Genomic DNA, 7164 nt, shown 5'->3' with positions numbered 1-7164 from the left:
AGTCAGCACAGAGCCCGACGCGGGGCTCGAACCCACGAACCGCGAGATCATGACCTAAGCGAAAGTCGGACGCTTAATCCGACTAAGCCACCCAGGCGCCCCTGAACAACAGAATCTTTAGTGGTGGATCGAGGGCCCTGACTTTAAATCCAGGCCACCCTGCTGGGTGAGGGGAGGGGTATTTGAATCTCCTTTTGTCTTCTGGTATTCAGAGCCCAGGGGCCTGGTACTCAGGCAGGTGTTGCTGGCCAGCCTTCTCTGAGATGCATTTTGCTGCCGCCTGGGGCCCTGGAGCCAAGGCAGCCCTGGATTCGAGTGCAGATCCCGGCATTTGCTACCTGGAGTGGGTGGGCCCTGGGGGGATTGCTGCTGGGCCAGAGGTATGGTGGCCTCTCCTCCCCGGCTGGGGATCTGAAATGAATCAGCAACTCTGCGCCTGCGCCTGCGTGGGGAGTTCTGATCTCCCAGGGGTTACAGCCCTCCGGGGTAAGCCAGGAAGTCAACAGAGTTAGGGATGCAGATACAGGAGAGTGGCCCAGAGAAGGACGGAACCAGGGACACCGATGGGAGGGGCCCAGGAGGAGAGCTGGGGAGAGGGGAGGGTCGGGGAAGAGAGTTTACTGGAGGAAGCTACTGTCAGAGGCAGGGGGGCGGGAAGGGGAGCCGGCCATGAGCTAGTGCACCGCTACCCTCGAGGTCTGACGCTCCTACTTCCCGCAGACCGCCCTCCAGGAGAAGCCTGTTGCTTCAGGACTGTCCCTGCCCACCTTGTCTCTGTGGGTCCCGGAGGCCAGATTGGGTGTCTGGCCGGTGCTGGTGCAGTGCCGAGGTGGTGACTCTGTGGCCCAGAGAATGACTGTCACTACCATGTTGTCTTCATCAGCCCCACTGGGCAGGTAGCTCAGAGGGTGTTTCAGGCAGAGGGGCCCCAGTCTCAGCCTTGAACCTGCTGTCCGCCCCTCTGCAGCCCCCTTACCTGTCCTGGGACTCGCCCTGGAGCAGCCCTACCCCCCCTTGAACACCGTCTCCTGGAGGCACCAGGGCATCAGCTCTGAAGGTTCACATCCCCACTTAGCCCCTCTCAGCTGGGTGGCTTTGGGCTGCCTGCGAACCTCTCTGAGCCTCAGTTTCCTGTCTGTAATCCCCATCCAGGAGCATCATGAGGAATAGGAGAGGCTGGTCAAAGGACGCACCAAATATGCACCTTGCATTCATTTCTTCTCCGCCTCCTGTCTGGGCTCTGTGTTCTCAGTGACGGGGCCCGAGGGACAGAGGCCATGCGCTCAGTGTCTCAGCCTCTCGGGCTGGGCCCGGGTTGCCGGGTGTGAGTCTCGCCAACACTTGGCTTGAATAAATGTCACTTTGGGGTTCCCTCCCTGGGCAGACGCTCGTGGGATGTGAGTCCCCTGCAGAGCATCAGTCCTCGTAGGAGTCCCCAGGGCCCCCCCCTTCCCGCCCTTAGTTTCAGAGATGGGGAGATTGGGGGCAGGACTTGTCCAAGGTCATACGGTGAGACTCCGTCGACCTCAGACTCCTCGTCCAGTGCTCTCTGTGTGCTTCCTGTGGCACCCCCTCCCTTCCAGGTCTCTGTTTACTTCACTTCCAGCTCCTTTCCTCGTTGGAGGGGAGGTGATTTTCTCCTCTGCAGTCTTCTGGGAGAAGAATCCATTCAGATCACTGTCCTTTTTATCCAGGAGGAAGGGGCAAAAATTTTTGCTTTCCGTTTTTTTTTAGACTTTCGTAAAGATAGTTTCTAAGCAGACGCTGCTTTGAAAGAGCAGATCGGACATTTTCACCGATCGTCCCCGCTTCCTCCACGGCCCCTGCCTGAGGGGTTGGAAGTGGCCCCGGGCTCTGCCCGGCTGCTTTCCTGGCCTCTGGGAGGCTCCTGACCACCGCGCCAGTAAGTGCTCACTCAGGTCCTGGATGAGCTGCAGCTGCAGGACCACCGCGCTCCAGTCCCGGCCCTCATCCCCCACGTGGAAGGGAAGCGGGGCCTGTCCCTGAGTCCCCGCTGGCCAGCTGCCAGGCAGGAGCCAGGTGGGTAGGGTGAGGGCTGGCGTCCGGGTCCTGAAACACCTGGCAGCCTGGGCCCTGCGCCATGCGGAGCGGGCTTCGAGTCTTGCTCTGCACTAGCTGTGCGTCATCGTGCAAGTGGCTTCCCGTCCCGAGCCTCACTTCCCCTGGGGAAAATGGGGGTAATCTACTCTCCTTCCGGACCTCGTGAGCCACATACAATGCTGATCCGGAGCTCAGCGTGGCCACCGATGTGTTTGCTATTGTTATTCTGGGTCCTGGTCAAGATTCGGTGTTCGAGGGAGGCTCGGGGCTCTGTACCTTGGGAGCCAGACCGACCTGATTTGACTGGGCTCTCAGCCACCAGCCACCCCATGTCCCCCAGTCTGCACGGGGAAGGGAATCGTAGTTGCGGGGTGGGCGGTGACGAGGCTGGCTGTGGCCGGCTGAGGCTGAGCCCCCTCTGCGGGGGCCTTGGGTCCGTGTCTGACTTTGGGGTCTGTGGACTTCCTGGTCCCTTGACCAGCTTGGCCGGGGAGGTAGCCATGTGACTACGGAGTATAAACGGAGCTGCTGGCATTGCTGAGCGCAGTGGGGCCGAGGCCCCCCGGGGTGTTGTGAGGGTCAGGCCACCCTGTTCAACAGTCCCGAGGAGTGAGAACGGCTGGGGTCCCGTCTGTCCTTGCTGCTGGGCAAGAGCCACCTTCAAAGTGCTCGGCTTTGGTGGCACTTTTTCTTTCCATGAGGAGACACGTCCGTTGCCAGATAACAATACTAACAGCAGCAGAAGTAATAGTGATGGTAATGATTGTGTTTACTGCGTACCAGGCGCTGAGCTAGTCCCACCGATGCCCAGTCCCACGGATGCCTCCCGTCTGCAGGCAGTAGATCCTGTCCTGACCCATGACACAGGTGGGGAAACTGAGGCTCAGGGAAGTTAGGTGGCCGGTGTTACACAGAGGTAGTTCGTGTTCATTCTGTGCGGAGACGAGGACCTTGGGCCTCTCCAACCAGAGGCTGGGTGTTGGACCCAGGCTGTCCTCCAGGGTTGCACTCAGGGCCCCAGGTCCAGACCCAGAACCTCCGACTTTGGCTCATGGTGGGGGCTGTGGCCAGTTCCACATGGATGAGCCGACAGTGGGTGTATTTATTGGGGTGCGAATTTTGCCTGCTAAAGGATTTAACTTCGCTTCTAGGTTCTTAGTAGTTTGCAAGCAGTCAGCTCCTGGGGACCCAAGCAGAGTGGCCTTGGCACTGGCGTGCGTGATTCTGGGTGGGGCCCCTTCCCTTAAAACGGGAGCAGAGTAAAAGCAGCCCCTCCCCTCTGTTAGAAGGGTGTGGAGCTGTGTCTTCCCACCAGCACATCTGCTCCCTGGGGTGCAGGTGGTTTTGGTGGGGGAGGGGAGTCTTGTGTTTGCTGCTGGGTCCTCTGGCTTCGCACACCCCCAGGCCCGGGGGAGTCCTGAAGGCATCGCATGGGATGAATGGTGGGCGCTGGCTGACAGAAGGACGAGTGCGGTCTGAAAGGCAACTTTCTGGGTCTCCGTGAAGATGAGAATGGGCATGGGGCCTTGGAGCCTGGCCTTTGACTCTGGCGCTGAGGGAGGCCCCGGGGAAGGCAGGCTCCGCGTGGCTGGGACCGCTGATGCCGGTGGTGCTGGTGAGCTAAGTGCGTCTTGCATGTGATCTCATCTCCCGGCACCTCTGCCGCAGGAGACGGGGTGGTTGATCTTGCCCACTTTTTAGAGGAGGAACGGAGGCTGACGTTGAAGCTTAGCCATCCATTGGAGCCTCTGGGCTTGGCCTCTCCTGGTGGACTTTGAAGCCCATGCACTCGGGCACCCTGCGCTCTCGCTGGGAAAGTCTGGCTGGAGAAGCAGCCCGGAGCACCAGTGATTGCTGGGAACGAGGGCGTGTGGGTCACTGGCTTCCTGTGTTTTGCCTGGACTCGAGCCTGAGCCTCTTACCTCTGAGGGCACCGGCCCCCTCTGCAGTTGTTTGCTTTTCCTGCCCAGTTTTGCTGCCCTCCCCACAGGGCCCCCTGCAGCCTTAGTATTTCCTGCTGGGTCAGGCTTTTGGCTCCTGTCCGGGCCTGGTCCCCTGGACGTACCTGTCCTCCCCCTTCCTGGGCACCCAGATTAGATGGACGGGTCAGAGGCTCTCACCTGGGCCTGGACGCCGGGAGGCAGTTGGGCAGCGGGAATCCTGAGGTGCCCGGGAGCCCCATCCTCTCTGGATGCCTCGTGTGCTGGGAGGGTCAGGCTGGGTGCGGGGAAGCGGCGTTTGAACAGAATGGAGGGGAAACAGGGCCCTGGAGGGCCTGGAGGCGGCCGGGGGCTTCTGCGGCCTGTGGGTGTGGGGAGTATGGAGGTCCGGGGAGGGACGGCTGGACAAAGCGGGAGTGCCCCCAGCCCCGGGAGGGGCTTCCCCTGGCGGAAGTCCGTCACCGGCTTGTCACTCAAGGCTAGATTTGCGGCAGCTCCCGTCTGGAGCTGTTGATGGTCCTGGGCTTGCCCTTAAACTCACTGTTTCTACAAATCCGGGCCATTGCCAGCCTCCTGTGTCTTGTTGCGAGGGCTCTGTGTGAGATCCGAGGCCTGGAAGATGTCAGTGCCCCTCGGGGGAAAAGGTCCTCATGAGAGGGTTACGGGGACCAGGTCCCTTTTCCATTAGAGACCTCTCTAGTCCCGAAATGGAAAAGCTGCATTCTTTTCGTTTTTGTTTTTGTTTTTCTTCCTCCCCACCTCTGGTAACGAACGAGGGGTTTCCGCATCCACAGCTATAGCCTTTGGGTCAGAGCATAAAAGTGCCAGCACAGAAGTGCCAAGTCTAAAAGCCACACAATCTCTCCTGAAGAAAGGTCCCCATGTACCTCCGTTCATTGCACTGAGTCCCCTTTCAGGAATCTGGCAAAGGCCATCCCTGGATCCTTGTGGCCGTCGGACGCTGCCTTCTTCCTCTCTCATCCCTGGTGCCTGGCACAGAGGGGGCGCGACACCAGTAGTTTTCACGTGCACGGACTTTATGTGGTCCTTTCCACACGTCTCACAGCTGTGGCGGGCAGAATAGTGTCCCTCTCCCCCCAGTGCCACGTCCTAACCCCCAGCACCCATGAGCATGTTACTGTCTATGGCAGAGGGACCTGGCAGATGTAAGTTGAAGATCTGGGAAGGGGAGATTCTCCTGGGTTACCCAGGTGGGCCCTGTGGAAACACAGGTGTCCTTAGGGGACAGGCAGGAGGGACCCCCGTCAGAGAGAGATTGAAAGACGCCACGCTGGGGGTGCCTGGGTGGCTCAGTCAGTGGAGCGTCCGACTTGGGCTCAGGTCATGAGCTCGCCGTTCCCAAGTTCCAGCCCTGCTTCGGGCTCTGTGCTGACAGCTCTGACCTTGGACCCTGCTTCAGATTCTGTTTCCCTCTCTCTCTGCCCCTCCCCTGCTCACCCTCTGTCTGTCTGTCTGTCTCTCTCAAAAAGAAATAAACATTTAAAAAGTATTTTTAAAGAAAGATGCCACACTGTTGGCGTTGAACATGGAGGAGGGGCCTGGGCCGAGGGATACAGCCTGGTTCCAGAAGCTGGAAAAAGCCAAGGAAACGGATTCCCCACCTCCCACCTTGGCGCTTCCAGGAGAGCACAGTCCTGCTAACACCTCGCTTTTACCTTCAGTGAGACCCACGTTAGAGGTTTGACCTCCGACTGGAAGATATACATCCGTGTTGTTTTAAATCGACTGGGTTTGTGGTAATTTGTCCTGCAGCAATAAGGAGACTAACGCACCTGGAAAGAGGGAATCATTCTGGGTCCCATCGTGCAGGCTCAGAGGGGTGCAGAGCCTGGTCCCGAGGTGGTGCTGGCGCCTGAGCCCCCAGCCAGAGGGCGGGGCTCTGTTTGCTGTTTCCTCACCCGCCCAGCCGCTCGTCCAGGATGGCACTGGGCCAGCGGCGGCCAGTATTCAGTGGGCTGGCTGACTGCTGGGCACTCCCTGCCCCTCACCTCCACCCTCCATCCATCCAGCTCTGTGGCGTGTCCGTGATGTGCGGGGCGCCTCAGCGATCCCAGCCGACAGTCCCTGCCCTCGGGGGTGGGGGCGCTGACATTCTCTGCCAGGCGGTATTATTTTCGCATGCCAGGCTCTGCTGTAAGAGTTGTACCTGTCTTGTCTCGTGAATGCTCATGTCCCCGTGGAAGGCAGGCACCGTGATAAACCCTGTCTTACAGATGTGGAAACGGGTGCAGAGGGGACGTGGCTCACCCTGATGTCAGCCCAGAGCTGAGATAAGGCACAGTTGGGGCTGCAGCTGGCTGGCTTCCAGAACCGGTGTTTAACCTGCCCAGGTCTCCCATGAGATCTTGTTTGGATCCTGTCTGCCTGTGAGCTCCGTGACCCAGTGGGTTGCCTTATCTGCTTAAGCCTCCACTTCCTCTCTGTAAAGTGGGAGGCTAGACTGGCTGCTGGAGCCCTGGGGGAGGGGGAGGGATGAAATGCACTGTGCGTGTCCCATATCTGTATCCGAGGCTCCTCTCCGATGCTCAGCCAGCCTGCAAGCCCCTCTGTGTCACTGTCCCCACAGGGCACCGACCGCAGGACACCGGCGACCTTGCTGGCCCCGCGCTGCTTCAGATTTCCAGAGATGTGCTTCCTTTCTCTTTTGCTTTCTTGTAATGGGCATACATGTTGATTGTAGAAATATTAGAAAGTACTGAAAAATGATAGACTGAAGCGAGCTTTAATGCCGCCGCCGTGTGTTCCTCTCCAGCTTCTTTGCTACGCATATATGCAAGTATTTGTCAGTTTTTAAAAACAGAACTGTGGTTTTCTTCCACATGCTGTTTCATGGTTCATTCTCTGTCCTAATTGCATATTGTGAGCGTTTTCCTGTGAGAGCCTGCATTCTGCCTCAGCACCCCGCATGAGAAGTTATTGCTGTGGGGTGCGGGGCCTGCCGCGATCTGACCGTCAAGCCCGGGGCCCTCCAGATGTCAGAGAGGTGCGTGCAGCCCTGAGCGTAAGGCCAGAGGCGGAGAGTAAAGCAAGAGGTGGGGGTGGGGGGAAGAGTCAGCATCCGTGGGTGTGGAGGGTGTCCCCAGTGGGCCTTGGCGGCACTCTCTCCCCAGTGAGGACCCTGCTGTAGATAGCAAGTCAGGGT

The 7164-nt window shown here is 59.1% G+C and overlaps 1 protein-coding gene across 1 annotated transcript in view; it reads left to right on the top strand.

The window, feature by feature from the left end:
* Nucleotides 1-7164, top strand: part of ARHGEF10L (Rho guanine nucleotide exchange factor 10 like) — a 206112-nt gene that overhangs the window by 57435 nt on the left and 141513 nt on the right. The gene's annotated exons all lie outside the window — the stretch shown is intronic.

Source organism: Crocuta crocuta, unplaced genomic scaffold (assembly GCF_008692635.1).
Source record: "Crocuta crocuta isolate KB4526 unplaced genomic scaffold, BGI_CrCroc_1.0 scaffold127, whole genome shotgun sequence".
In the NCBI taxonomy this organism is placed as follows: Eukaryota; Metazoa; Chordata; class Mammalia; order Carnivora; family Hyaenidae; genus Crocuta; species Crocuta crocuta.
This window is presented reverse-complemented; position numbering and strand designations above follow the sequence as displayed.